Genomic DNA, 16,565 nt, shown 5'->3' on the forward strand with positions numbered 1-16,565 from the left:
TCTGAGATTCTCATTTTAACAGAATTCCAAGTAAATGTATATTTAAATTGTAATTAATATTTATGATGACATATGAAATTATTGTTTTGCTGTCGGTGCTCTCCTGCTGCTGCTGCTGCACTTTGAAGTGAAATATTAAAGTGCTGTTTAATGTGGTTGCAGGGCGCTCATATATCCCCTTCTGACTGCACTCAGCTCATCCTAAACACATAGCCAGGGCTGTAATTTTTTTACAAGTTAAGGCAAAATGCACTCTAAATACAGCATCGTAGTTTCACATTGCCGGGGTAACCATCTCATTTGCGTATATCATTGCTTCACATTCAATGTGAAGCCGGTGTGAAAAAAAAACAAAAAACGAACCTTCTCCCGTCGAGAGGCACATAATTATTAAAATCTATAATCATAGATTTTGTGAACAAAACAACTGACAGTTGAGCTGAAATGACAGGTACGAAACATTGAAAGAATTCCAGGCCTTGGCAAAGAAGGGTTTAATATGAATGATGCCCTCAAAGAAAACAGAGAAACTCAGACAAGATGATGTCGGCTTCATATCTCTATTCTATTTGTAATGCTGCTGCATTTAAGGCGAGCAGCATGAACAAAAATACAACATTTCAGATAATTTCGTGTCACATAAACGCCTCGAAGCGGTTTATAAATACACCTGTCTTCTCAAAATAACCTTTCCATGTCATGCTTTCATGTAATTCTTGCCTTCATCAGCTGGAAAAAAAATATAGATATATATATTAATATATATATATGTATATACATATTTACTGACGCTACAGCATCAAAGTCAAGACACTTGAGTACAAGCCTTTTCTGATCTAGGTTTGGGGGGGTACAGACTACCACAAGCTCCCCTCTTTCTTTCTGCTGCCAATATGAAGCGCTGTGGCCTTCTGAGAACGGGACAGCTCTTGAGACACCGGCCTTTCTCTTCTTAGATGATGCGTAAACAGAGCAGAGGCTGACAGATGGGCCTCAGCAAACTGGTCCCCGTTGACCTCTCAACCCCACTGTCCAGCATTCCCCTCCTCTATAAGAAAATGCTGAGGAATTCCAAGGAGATTATCATCCATTATGCTCCTTAGTTTGCAAGCATTAGCAACAAGGGAGTATAAAGAATACACCAGGAAATGCAGCTCACAGTCTGGGATTAAGAAGCTCACCAGTGTACGCAGTTCTGTGAAACTGTGAACATAAACATAATATTATGCAATCTAAGGTTTGAGTTCTTTGCGTGCGATCAGAATATATACGGATGTTTTGGTTCAGCTGAATCAATGTGAGGTTTCCTTTGAATTGGCAAACAAATCATGACACATTATTACTGTAGTATTATGTTATAGTGCGGCTCAGTTTGAACGCACGTCATGTATTTCTACTGTTTACCTTGCCTACCTGTGAACGGAGAGAGTCGTAATGAGAGAGAGTCGCCTGTCTGAGTGAGGGATTTGAACTTGTACGCTGAGACAGAAGAAAGAGGAGACTAGCAATTTGGAAAATTATCACTTCAGATTGCCTGAAGCTATACTTTTGAGTATTCTTGTTCTTATTTTGAACCCATTTCCTGGTGTGAGCAGGACTTACCCAAAGCTTACGCAAGTTAGTAGCGACTGTGTGATGTAGGAAGGCAACTTCCTGCATGATTACTGCAGATTTTTTTTTTTCCTCATTCCATGATAGTTGTTGTTGTAAAAGATGCTGCAAAAGTGCTGCGTGTGTTTTATTGTTTGCTGTATGGAACATTCAATCTGAAATATACAGCTGCGTAGCATAAGGTGCCACAGCTCCATCTTTACAAAACACACTGTGCTTTACATTCACATTTTGAACTAAAATACCTCCAGATTCCAATGTCCTTCATTACGTTTTCATAAAGGGTTTAAATTTGTGGGATATATTAGACATCCATATCATCTTTTCTTTTTAAAAGATAAATAATGCTCAATCACGTTATTTTATATGTTTTTAAATTCTTGACCAATGAAACCACTCTTGTCAGAGCTGTCCTTTATTTTACATCTCATTCAGGTCAACTATTGTACCATACAAAATAAATGTTTTCCTTTTACATGTGTCTTTGTGAATGTATCAGGTTTTTTTTCGCTTCCCTGATCACTTCCCCCATTTTCCCAATTTTTTATCTTTCAGATCATTCTTTTTAACCCCCCCCCCCCATTAATCACCATTTAATATATTGTAAATCTATTATTGAAAACTTTTTTTTTTTTTTTTTTACTTTGTCTTTCGCAATGGACACGAGCAGGTTCATAGTTTCTGTCCTGCAACTCTGCTTCTTTGGAGGAAACCCTTTCCAGATTTCTTTGGACATAAAAATGTGATAATATGTTTGTGATAATAAATCTTGACTCCCACGTGAAACCTTTTACATCCAGAGGTATAGGAATATTCTGTCTGGTCTCCGCTGAATTTTGTGAGGTAAACATTTGCAAAGCGGAGCATAGATTGTATCTGATCCTTGCACAGCATTTTTTGCATTCCTCGTTGAATTTTAATCTGCTTTGTATTTTTTTTGTCTTACAAGCAGATCGAAATAATTCAGCATAAGCTGTTCAGGTCAGCGTTGCGGGTATTTTCCAACAATGAATTAAAGTACTGTTACTGATGAGGGAGTTTAATGCAGTTCCATTGCACTCCAAGCCGGCGATTACTTTAAATACAAATATATTGATCAACTTAAGGACTGAAAGGTAGAAAACAGACGGGCGGGGGTTTTGTATCCATCGAGTAAATCCTCACGCTCATCCCTCAATATCAATATTTTCCACCCCGACACTTGGAGGTGAGCCTTCAATCACCTGGTTTTAAAGGAAAGCACACTTACATATATGACAATGCTGATTAACAGAACATTTCCTTTTGTGAGGAACCACAAAGAGCAACTCTTCGTGCCTCTGTGTCTGAGTCACCACACAGCGTGGGCCCCATTCATGTTTTTCCCATGTTGCAATTTACTCACTGAATTAGGCTCGGACCAAAAAAAAAGTGTTTCAGCCCCAATTATCATCTGGCAAGAAGGAGAGGAGGTCTGACGGGGTGGGGGCTGAGATACTTAAGCCTTTTCACTAGTGCTGCCTTGTTTCCCCTGTTCCTCTCCTTGAGAGAGTAATGTGTTTTCACATACAAAAGGAGGATCTTCAGAGATATGCCAAGAGTCTGGAGAGTGTGTTTGCTGGACCTGTGAAGAGACCTCTTTAGGAGGCTTTGGGGACAATGGAGCATGGGCACCGGCCACGGTTTACTTTGTCCACACCAAGCATTTCACACGCACCCGGGGCAACAGCCGGTCCGAGCAAAGGCCCAACATTAGTACGAGTTATTGAAAAGCTTTTTTTCATGTTTGTCACCCAATCAGTGCAATGATCACGCCGAGCAATTTAGGTTTGGAAACTTCCCCTCTATTTATGTGACTTTCCCAAAATCTTGTGCTATCTTGTCCCTCAATTAAAATTCAAATGACATTTTATATTAATAGAGAATTCTGCGTTTGATGGCACTTGTCTTTAAAATGAAATAAACATGTAGGACGAGTACATAATAACACATACAACATAAAATATTAAAAACATGGTAACACATCTCTCTACATAGGTTCTGTCTTTTCCTCAATCATTCAATTTTCAGATTTATCGTGTCAATTTTAGCAGCGGATGTTTGTTGAAATAAAAAACAGTCCCTGATTAAATGCAGTACACACACACACATACACACACATATGTGATATTATCATATGCCCATTAGCAGCAGAGTTGTCTTGTTATTGTATTTAAAATCTAATTGTGATTAAAAATATTAAATGATATTTAATATCAGCCCCTTTACATTACTGTTGATCTATCTATTTATCTATCTATACACACACACACATATATACACACATATATATATATGTGTGTGTGTATATATATACACACACACACACACACATATATACACACACACACACACACACACACACACACACACATATATATATATATATATATATACACACATACACACACATACACACACATATATATATATGTATATATGTGTAATCTCCTTGAATTTCAGGAGCCATTATAGAGCAAAATATTTCTGTTTGAATGATGAACGTGGCCATAGCAATGTGTAGATATGACAAGTTAAAAGTTGCCTGTGTTGGCGATGATTGCGTTGTAAAGATCGAAAATCAAGATCAAGGCACCAAACTCGAGAAGTGTACGGTGACTTTATGACGGCAAAGTGTTTCCGTTTTGTTTGAATATTGAAAAATGTTAATCGCATTGCATGGATTATTCCACAATTCTCACAAAACAAATGACTGATCCGAAATCATCAATTTTCAGTAGGATCCTCAGAAACGTGATCATGGAATGCCTTTATGTACACTTTGGCTTTTACTGTTCATTGATCAAATTGATCTCGGTAAACACAATTGATACTAATAAACTGCGTGACTAACACATTACATCATGAGTGTTATACATAAATATTGCGGAACATTTTGTTGAGCTGTTGAGAATGTATTTTGTCTCAGCTTATATATTATCTTTATTTGTCCCACTCCAAATGTAAAACATGGCAGTCCTCTTTCAAAATAGCGTTTCCCTGTGCCCTTTAAAGTCAGCACCAACATGCCGACAACAACAACACACCCTCCCGTGCATCAATCACTTGAGACAACCCATAAATACTTGGTTATGAACAAGAACCTGATAACAGAGGCAGCAGAGCCCTTAAGAAAACAGAGCCACACAAACCACAGACTCTGTGCAGCATTTTCAACCAACGCCATGTTAAATATTAATCTTGCACACTTAAAGAGCAGCATTCCTGTGAACCCACAGTCGAGGCAACTTGTGGAATGCAATGCTAAGCCCTGGAACTGTACTTCCTGGCTGTGAACAGAGGCATGCTGGGAAGGCCCTCGGATACCTTTTACCTTCCGTCTCTCAACAGGTAGCTCTCACTGCTGATCCCTAAATTACCGTTCTTCTGTGAGACCCTCCATGAAGGATGGGTTTGACAAATATGGCTGTCGTTGTATTCTCTCTTTGATTTGAGTCAACAAAAGCATCGTGACAGCTCGCATTGGCATTTGGACTTTGGCTTTTTAAGACCATTAAGTTCATGAGGTGAAGGTGTGACTGTATCCCATACCCAAACAAATAATAGCCTAGCCAATCACATGATACATGTCTTAGGGGAACATGTGCAGGCATATCTGTGGTAGTCCTTGTGAAATATCTCGATATAAGCCCCACTTGCCAGACCACATAATTAGCTTTTGACCTACATTTCTCCACAAGCTTTGCATGCATTAGCAACAGGTCAGTTTCACTGGGACCGGCTGGACACCTCAAGGAAATCTTTTTTCTGCAACCAGAACCAAGAAAGAATACATGGTCAAGGCCGTTTCTCTGTGTTCGCCAATACAACATTTGAACCTTTCTTTTTCTCGAGTAACAGCTGTTTATGGATTTGTTGCCTCAAAGCTGGTTGAAAGGGTGGCTTGCATGACTCACTCCCCTCGACAACACTAAAAGATGACTTCCTAGGATTGAAAATCCTTCTTTGATGATGTGATGATGAGGGTGGACAGCTTCTTGAATAGCATTTTGTACGTTTCAGTTTGGCTTCTCATGCAGTGTTTTTTTTCTAATTTATTTATTTTTTTTTTTAAGAGTGTAATACTCAGGAGCAAAAGATAATACAAGGACGTGACATAATGTGACATGACAGCACATGACATCACATGATGTTGCGTCACATATTATGAAATGATGTCAAATAAAAGAAAATTATTACATAAAAAATTACGTCATTACATTATATATTATGAGATTGTACAAAAAAAAAATAGCAATAGCGCACTACAGAGGAATCTGATAAACTAATGGGTGTTTCCAATGTTAACTTATGCAGTTTTAAGATATTATATTGTGCCATACACATACACATTGACATAAAGATATGCATGCAAAACAAAAAGGAATGTAGGTCATGAAAATTACTTTATGATTTACTCAATTTATCTTAATGACTTCATTATTATATTTACTTATTTTTGTGCATAAAATGAAGAATAAGAATTTCCAAATATCAGACGTCAAATTCATCAGATAGGATGGCTGCTGTGACAATGAGTTTGTTTGTTTGAAATGTACAGTTTAATCGTATTGTTGTTCATGATACACAAAACAAAAATACGTTTTGTTTAAGCTATATCACCCAGTTGATATGACGCAGAATTTTGAAGACAGTCAGCAAAACACAGCAAAATACATCCAGCAAGTGAATTAAGACCTGGCTCCTCGTATTTGTATGATAATTCGGAAATGTATAATGACACTTTTTTCGCACCTTGCTTGTGCAATAATCTATTTATGCAAGAGAACACTAATCATCTGTGTAATCCCGGTCAAAATTCTTGTGGTGAAAGAGGATGCAGGCCTTACAGGAGATTAATGCCATGACGATGCGTTCCGCTGCTGATGCGAGCCGGCTAAGTAGTTTCTTTGCGGACGGGGAAATGTTGGGGTTCCCTACATGGAGGGATGTGGGGGCTGCAGGGTGACATGCTTTGCAGAATTCATACTGTTCTTAATGTTCTCACCACAGAGAATAAAGGACTTGAAAAAAGAAAAGACAAAGTAACTCGGGCCTCTTTTGTATAAAATCCGCCCAAGAGCTACTCAGCCCATGATTTCATTATCAGTCCGACTTACACTAATCCTCTCAGAGTGGAGTTGGCCCTTGTTGGATGTCTGTTGGATACTTGGGTATCAAAAAAAACAGAGTGTCAATGGATAAGATGGATGGGAGTGTCAAATATTCCCAAAGTTTACATGTGTGCGTGTGTGTGTACATGCACGCACGCATATCTGGAATGATTGCAAATGAGTGTATTGTGTGTGTGCGTGCGTGTGAGACTGTGTGTGTGGGTTCCGGTTTGTGCGTGCATGTGGGGGAATGCTGGATGTTTGAGATCATCCCCAGACGCTCAAGACTGTTTTGATTTCCCACTTCATGGAGAACGTGAGAGTAATCCCCTCAGGATTCCCCCTCTAGAGGTCTTTAGCTGCCATAAGCCACCATTCAACAGGCAAAACCCAACATGGGCTCTATACAGCCGGCTGGTATTACTGGATGATTGGGGAGGGGAGAAAGCTTAATCTGCCCTGGTGGCTAACCTGTCACTGAAAAGAAACCTGCAGGGAAGCCAGCCTTGGGACTGGTGGCCTGCCAAAGTATATTGTTCATCTTCTGGCTACAATGAAGGCAACCTGGGAAGGATTTGTAAAGTGGGAACTGAATTATAAATTACTCAATTACCTTTTCAACAATTACTTCAATAGTTTTTAAGCTTTTTATCAACACTTTCTAAAGTGAAGCTGCATAAACATGATGGCAGCCAGACTATGAGAAAATACAGACCAAACAAATCACTTATGTTCATATTTTCAAGTCGCAGGAAGCTTGATTTTATTCTTTGTGTATTTTTCACAGGCAGATATGAGCTTACGTGTGTTTTAAATATCATTCACTGTTTAAATATGTAGAGGAAATAGTTTTTGTAAACAGATGAAAATTTCAGCACACTTCATAAATTCATACTTACAAAAACCTGCAGATCTTTTGGTTTGCTTCTACAGTTTCAGATGGATGTAGCATGAGGTCACTTTCCCATAATCAAAAATAATTATCAAACAATAATCACATAATCAGAAATATTTGTTAAAAAATCACGCATGGCGATTATAACAATTTTCATTACAAGATATTCGTTTATTGCAAGAGATTCTACTGCAAATATTTCCACACAATGAGCCTTATATTTATGCATCATTTGTCGTTTAATTCAAGGATTAAAATTATAATGTGGGTGTTATTATAAAAGTATTTTATTGTTCCAGTGTCCTGACAACAAAACAATGTTGTCATTGCAGGTTTCATGTTAAGCCGCGGTTAGTCCCTTCTTCTGGAGTGGACGTCATGTAGTATTCTTTTTTTTGGCTCATTAGGCAGTCATCAATTGACAAACTGTCATCTCGATCTTTAAGTTCAGTGGTAGGGAGCATATGATGCAACCAACGGCGGGATTCAAAGAAACGTGTCATGGTGAAAATATTTTTGGAGTTGTATCTGGCATTGGCTGTGGGTATCTTTGCCAAATTCTCCTGCCATTCAAGTAAATCCAGATGATACACTAATTCCCTTTTAAGTGCTTGATCTGAAGGCAAGTATTGTAAAGAATAATAACATGGATGTGGGATGGATAACACTGACAAGGAATTAGGTGACCTGAATGTGATGCAGTAGCACCCTCCCTCCTCCCTGCACCAGCAACACCACCGCCCCCAGCCCCAGCCAAAAGATTCATGTCACATTGCACATATTGGTGGATTACTGGCTAGTTTAAAGAGCTTAAGATGAGTTCCTCTGGTGTGTGATCAAGTCTGAGCAGTGTGCCTTATAATGCACTGCTAAGAAGAAAAGGCCCTGTCACACTGGCTCTCCTTCCGTCTTACTCTCAAGGTCTCTCGTCATTTGACTGTCTGAATAGCTTTGTGTGACAGCTGTAGCTGTGCAGCGCTGATTGCAGCCAAGCTACATGGTGTTACCATGGAAATGGCACTCAGGTTATTCCTTTTGTGCTACACTTTGAGACAATCTATGGCAGTCATACCTTCAGCACTTTTACCGTTTATGACTGCGGCCAAGGTGCAGGTACTGCATGAGAATCAAGGATAAGAGTGGCTAATATACAGTATGCTTGGTTTAACATAGTCCTTTAAATATTCCATAAATCACATGTGTGGAAGAACATTCACGTGCTGTAGTTTGGTCTTCTTTCCCGGCGATCCAGGTCTCTACCCGAGCAAAACATGCTCCACATGATTTGCGTTGCCTCTGCAAAATCGTTCTTTTAATCTGCTCTCTAGTTTGTTTTCAGGTTTATCCACTAGATCTCCATCTAACTGTGGATGCTAAAAACTATCACAAAAAGAGGGTGATTTTTTTTTTTGTCACACTGGCAGTGCTGTTGATTCAGTTTGAATATGCTTTTTTTAAATTAATTATAATCCCATGTGATTATAGGATAAGTACACTTGGAATTAATAGTCACAAAACTAAATGTATTTTTCCCAGGGCCATTCCTGACTTCGCAATCAATGCAGCACTATATGACAATGTATGTTTTTGTTAAAAGATGACACAAAAATGTGTGGAAATATTAATATTACAGAAAAGCGATGAACTCTTCAGACTGCGGAAATTTGCTGCAAGTCTCTGCGTTGCGGAACAGCCACCACACAACATAACATGTCATCATTAAGTGTCTGGGAAGTCATCACCAGAGATGTTCGGCCTAATCTCGAATTGGCAGTGCATGCTGTTTGAAGTTATATGTGGGAGCAAGAACGCTAAGGGACAATTATCTTGTATGTCCTCAAGAGGTCTGGCATTGTGGAGGGAAGGCTGGGTAAAAGAGATCAGAGAAGGAGGGTACACACAGAAGTACATCTAAGGGCTTCGCAGATCCCAGGTATTACCAACTGTCTGAATTAACAGGATACACATACTTCACTAAACAGTCAACATGTCACGTCTTAACAGCGTTTGGCTTCACCTATGAGCCAAAATTCTTACATGAAGCCCCATGAGCCCCTTGCTGTTTCGCAAGCTTAGATGAGGTCTTAAGCCTCAGCAGAAGATGAATGCCGAGTGCTAAATTAATTTCAGGCATTTTCTTTTGTGCGCTGACAAAAGCGACCAGGTTGGTGCTGGTTTCCATAGCTGATGACAGATCATTGGGCTGCAGTGTTTGCCCAGGTGTCAGGCCTCCTGCTGCAGACAGCAAAGGGTTTGTCCAGGTCTCCCAACGTCACTGTGCAAAGTCTCAGTGTCTTAATTGTACAGATCGCTTCATTCACTAGTGCCACGAAAGAACTCTTGAAAAACTTTCGTGAGCGCGCCTTGTTGAAATATTAAAACATGACCATTTTCAAGACGCAAAAATACTTTCACACCACTATGGAAAGTTGGTCTTCGATAAAATGCTCTGCTTTGTAATTCTCACATACCCATATTTGACTTAAATCCTGCTTTATGTGACACATGTGACTTTTTTTTCCCCAAACAACATTGATCAAGGTCATACTGTGGTTTTGTCCGTATTGTTTCTGGGGGGAAATTTGGTGCTCGTCTGTGAATGAAAAAGCAACGCCTGTGCATTGATCTGCGACGGTGAGCGGCAGATCAATGGACAGCTCGGTGTGGTCAGAAATTTCTAAATATACCATTATTTATATGGTCTGATCTTTACATCACTGAAGTTTGCAATGTTTGGTTAACGTTAAGCTTATTTTGTCAGGCCAGTCCAAAAGTTTGTATCCCATCACTCAGGAAGCTTGTTATGTCTGCATTTAGAGAATTGGGCTGAGTGATCGCTGCACAGCTGGCAGGTACAATGTGTCTGGATCTATAAATTCCCCTTGGCTGCCATGCATGACAGCCCTCACCTTTACCCAACCCCTCTGATAGAGCTGTTACAGGTAACGCACTGAAATAGATGCCTACCAAACAGCAGGGAAATGCTGCCGCTAATCAGACGCTTATCTTGATTTAAATACTGATATGTGCCGCACAGGCGTAACAGCTCTTATAATCAGCCTATTGCAGCAAAAAAGTGATCATTGACAGGCTTTGAAAGCACATTGTGCTCCCATGCAGTGAAATCACAGGTGCTCTAAATCACTCTCTTTGCCCGGTCGGAGGGAGTGTCGTTTGCACTTCTCCCGCAGTCGGTTTTCTCCTATGATCTGCTCAACCTTTTGAAAAACATTCGCCTCGAAACCGTTCATGTGCTCACATGCTGCTCCTGCAAGTTTATATTTGTCCCTCTTTTCACTTTTAAGGAGTTGATATAAGGAAAGAAACAGTTGAAAATCTCAAACTTGAAAAAGAGCACCAGTTTCTCTACATTGCTACGGCTTACCGGACAAAAGGGTGAGGGGATTCATTTTTCCACTGGGTGAGCATGGAAGAATTAGAAGTCTCTGCCACTTAATTTGGCGGCTGAGACTTACCCTGCAAAGTTTTGTTTTTCTAAGCCTCCAACATAACAGAGTGTGCCTTGCCGTCAGCACCTTAAGCAAGTAAAAGCGCTTCCTTTATGAAGGAAACCCGCCAGATATTTGCTTTGCGAAGCCCGGCGAGAAGAAAAGAGGCGGGTTCGCCGTGAATAACTTTTAAAACACTGTGTGTACGAAACGAAAAGTGGCAGGAAACATGAAAGAGCAGGAGAAATGAATTGAATGTTGTTTTTTTTCCAACTGTATGAAAAAGAGGGCGATGGGATCTGAAGCCCTCTTTTCCAAAAGCCCTAGCCAGGTGATTCATCACACTGCTCTGTCAAAAGAGCTTTCCACAACATGAGACGAACAATGATACTGTGATTGCAAGGACCAGAGAGCTCTTGATTGAAAGATATCAGCTATATGTTCGGCTTCCCAGAGAGGTGGCTACACACTGGAGAGGGGCGGAGGAAGCAGGGGGCCGTGACTCGCTGATGAAAATCAAAAATCTTAACCCTCTGACACGGGTGTCAAGAGAGCTTTTAAGGAGGATCCGCGAAACGAGAGTCCCCAGATATAAATTAAGCAAAACAATTTAACAGCTGCTTAACCGCGAACAGAGGAGCTGCCAGACAGATTGATTGGAGTCGTAGCAGAGAAAGCAACTTTCACGTTCGCCGGCGAGTCTCCATGCACGCGGAGGGATGCTGAGAACATAATGGACCGCAGAAATAAAATCACATACACAGCGTTCATTGGAGTCGCAGGACCAGTTCCAGACGAAGCTGCTCAATTTACAAGTAACACTATCGACAGAAAACGAAGATTTATACATATAAAAATATCATAAAACAACATTGTGCGTGCGCATCATGTGGACTTGTGATTGACACATGACCGGTCCAGGTGAAAGCCCGCCTCTCGCCCAGCTGGAATTCTGCAACCCCGTGCGCAGGACAGCAAACGGACGACGACTGATAGGTCATTTTTAATTCAATTTGCACGTCCTCCAGCTTAACTCCTCGCCGCAACTTACTTTCCTCACTTAACATTTGCTCCTCACTATAAGCCAAATGTCTTTTTACTCACTATGAAACAAGAACCTCTGAACTCCTCTGATGGCGGCAGTTTTAGGAGAAAACCAAACACTGGCCTGAAGGCTTGATTTGTAGAAAACGGTCCGTATTTCATTTATTATGTGACTCTCAGCTAATTAAGCAGAAGCAGGAAGCATCCCCGATCAGTAAAAACTTCACTCACGTCTACGTTTTTTAAAAGGCGCTTGACATTTAATAGAAAAGGTCATGTTCATTAGGAGGATGGGAACATTGCAATCTGTCTGAGGACATTGTTGCCACTGGTCTGATCAATAACACAGGACATCAGTCATAACAGTCATGGTTTGAAATCAAATGAAATAGCATTGAGCGGTCCAAGCTGTGGTTGTAATGTGTCAATGAGTTCACCGAGGAAATTTAATCAGAGAAGTAACAGGCTATAATTACATGTAAATGCAACACCTTGGGTGGTGGGCCTCCTCCCGCAGAACCTCTAAAACATGCAGGTGGTTCATTGGAGACCCTAAATTGTTCAGACGAGTGAATTATATAGATAATTAATGAATGAATGAAACACGTCTTACTTATACTAGAAGGATTTAACCACTGCAAACCAGCAAATAACCGCTATAACGATGTACGGCATTGATATGCAATACTCGGGTACGATGACTTAAATTTACTGAATTAAAATAGCTACATTTATTTTAAAACATTAAAACAACATTACATGAATGCTTAAAGAGATTTAAAAAAAATAGTATTATATATATAATATAATATATAATATATATACCACAAAGACATTATTGAAATATTATCGATCCGTGAGTGGGATCAGCTGCCATAGTCTGTTTATGTAATATTAGCCAATATTTGTGTTTGGTTTTGATCTATTTAATCCCCTTTTTTTAACCGCATGATGTAATACCAAAGGCTATTTTAAGGATTCCATCAGTGGATTGGTCCATCACCACGGCAGTCTGCTGCTGACACCTTTTGGCATTCGGGATGTCATCTTTGTACCGTGGCGCTGTCGACTTCCCATTCCTCATCGTTCTTTATTGTTAATTGTGTTTGTTGTGCCACGGCACTTTGTTTTATTGTCACTTTATGGAAAAATAATTAAACAAAGTGGAGGGAAATGGCTCGTTTGTTTTATCTGGGGGGCGTTTCGCATGAATTATTTGAAGAACCAAAACTGGCATATTTTCATCAGCGGAGTACTTCGATGACCTGCAAGTGACGGAGCCGCTTGGCCTGCCATCAAACGAGCATATCATTTTCAAAGTTGCCTAAATCACAAAAATGCAACTGTCTGTGTATAAAGCACCTGCTGACTCACTACCTGCAGGATCAAGCTTTATGTAAACAGGAAGATATTTCTAATAAAGTGGCCCCAGTATATATAACGCTGTGTTTCACCACCCAGAGTTTCACCACACATCGTATATCATAACCTTACTGCTGTGATGCATAACCCTTATTTTATAACACAGGCCTGAATTTATCACGGCTTTTGCAGCCAGTGAGAGTTTTTGTTACCTCTCACAATTACGTGAGTGTCATCACTATTTAGCTGAACACCCTGTAATATTATTTCTTCTCACCATGAATTAAGGACTTGGTAAATTACAGGCTGGAGCTCTGCCTCAGTTTTATGAACTTTAAATGGTGATATTGATGGAAGGGTAATGGTAGCCCTCATCGTGTGAGTGTAAATACTGGTATAAGGTGATTACCCTTTTCCCAAGAAGAGCAAAAGGAGCAGAAACCAAAGAGAAAATTTGGGGGAGAGGTGCAAAGTTTCCAGTCTGACTTTGTAATAAATATATTTTTAAATGCCCTGATATCTTATTGACTCAAAAGCTCATTGAGAACACCACACAGAAATCCTCATTTTTAGTTTATGTAAATAACACTTGTAAAATAATGGTTTATGATTATGATAATCATGAATGATGATGGTTTATATTGGTGTAATATAATTTAACTTCAACAGACAGCTAAGTGCAGACGAAGCTACTTAGTTGAGAGTATGGCCTGGGGCCGTTCAAGTCGAGCGAGGAAAAACCTGTCATCTTACTTCTTTATCTGATTGATGATATCACATGTTTATCTACTCTTTGTGCCTGCAGATAAAAGTTGTCAATCCATTAATCAAGTTAAGAGGAGAATTTAAATGACTAAAGTTCCTTGTAATACAGAAATTGGATTTGTATTGGTTTCCGTCACAACATGTGTGGACCAGCCTTGCAACTGTTGGACAAATTGGATAGATTAACACCTGTACTTTATTGATCCCATATTGGGAAGTTTTTGTCTTATGGAAGCAGAAGTGGTTGGGTTCTTGCTGTCTGTGTTGCTGCTACTTATTGTAGTAACTGAATGCTGTTTGCACACCAGTGACTATTTGTGGGTCATTGTTACTGTCTGCCACTGTAGACCTCAGTCCCTCTACAATAATCTGCCTTGCAGCTGAATACCTGGCATACAATCCTTTACTGGAAAGACAATAAACAGCAAAATTAGCAGGTGTTTCTCGTGTGTGTGTGTGTGTGCGTGTGTGTGTGTGTATGTGTGTGTGTGTGTGTGTGTGTGTGTGTGTGTGTGTGAGTGTGTGTGTGTGTGTGTGTTTCGGATTAATTACGATGTTTTACTGGCACTCCAAATGAAATAAGCCAGCAATGCAATTTAACTTGCAATCACATCTGACTGGAAAACGGTCTGGTTAGAATGCAACACTACACACCTTATAGTAACAGGGGAGTTGTTGTCTGCATTATTCAACTTCATTACCGATGAATCTCCATTACTTTTCTTCACGAGGCCATGAATTTGTTTCTTAACAGCCACAACAGCAGACTGGGAGATGCGTTTTCTCAGAAGCCACTGAGTGTAATTGTACATCAGTGGACTCATTAGCAGCAAGAGGCAAATATTTGGATTCCTATAACAGGAAGGTCATCCCGTAGCTTGTGTTTTGGTATCTACAGATAATAAAAGATAAGCAGACGGTGAGCTCGGGTCCTGGGCTTGAGCTAATGACATCATTTGCTGCAGTGCATTTGTGGATGCACTGTCAACATAGAAATAACAATAAAATCAAATATGGGCGAGATAAAAACTGAACGACCCATCCGGGAATCCTTCCAGTTATTGATCTTGTTTTGTTGGTTGTCTTTTAAATAATTCCATAAGATACGTCTAATTATGAAAAATGATATTACTGGAAGCACTTATAATGACAATGCCATCATTCCAGTTAGTTCCCAATTTTAAAGCCCAGAACGTCAGGTCAGGAGCATTACTACACTAGTGTATGTTATGAAAATAAAGGTTTATGTGTTTTTGTGTTGGACCACTGTGAAAACAACAGGCCCCGACAACAACATTCCTATCAATAATATTCTGTGATTTTTGAAAGCATAACATGAATTATTGAGCGTGTTTTAGAGGAACTAATGGCACATGTTTCCCCAGACAGATGTCGAGATAGAGGATAGAAAAAATAGATGTTGCACCGTCAAACCACCCTTCAGGGGATATAATTGCTCCTTCCTGCACCCTGGTCTTGTCATTCCCACCCTGAGTGTAGACATATTCAAATATTCTTCATTTCCCCCCCAAAATCTTACAACTTACTCAACTCCTCTAGACTATCCTGAGATACTCATTTTCCCCACAGCATTACACATGACTGAAAAGCATCTGCTAAATGATAAAAGGCACCGGCGTTGCCAAATTAGTACCACATTCAAAAGTTCTGAAAGGCTGCTGAATGTCAACAATGGAGGCTGAGCAGCAAAAGCTTAATTATCCTAAATGTGTGTGGTTGTGTGTGTGTGCGCGCATGTGTGTGTGTGTGTGTGTGTGTATGTGTTTGAGAGAGGGAGAGAGAGAGAGGGTGCACTCGCAGTTGTGCATGCTTGTCTGCATGCTCTCTAGGCAGGTTTAGAATCGATGATGCAATACTATATCAGTATTTGTGCCTGAAAGAGCATTACATCATTGATACCACCAACTTGGAGGGAGGCACAAACCCCGTAGGCTCCAGTGAAGCTGAACCAGCAAAGGCAGCTCAAGAATTTTTCAGGGCATTTTCACACTGGGTTTGATTGCTCTGCAACTTATACCCTGACCCCATAAACAACAAACCCAGTAATTGACTTTCCCATCAGTTTTTTTTACACCTGGTCTTAGACTTGGTCAGGTTTGCATGAGGATTTGCGTCTCCTGTTATTTTTCAGTATGGCCACAAATGGGAAATTTCTGGAACCAAGATCACATTCACATGGCTTTAGCATCAGAGATCGGTCCGAGTAGACTTCTCTTGAATTGACTTGGGTAGCATCCTTAGCCTGGAATTGGTTAAATGCACTACACACGCCAGTTTGTGTGATCA

The sequence above is a fragment of the Fistularia commersonii genome, chromosome 8 (assembly GCF_037954325.1).
Source record: "Fistularia commersonii isolate RoL2024-O1a breed Wild chromosome 8, RoL_Fcom_v1.0, whole genome shotgun sequence".
In the NCBI taxonomy this organism is placed as follows: Eukaryota; Metazoa; Chordata; class Actinopteri; order Syngnathiformes; family Fistulariidae; genus Fistularia; species Fistularia commersonii.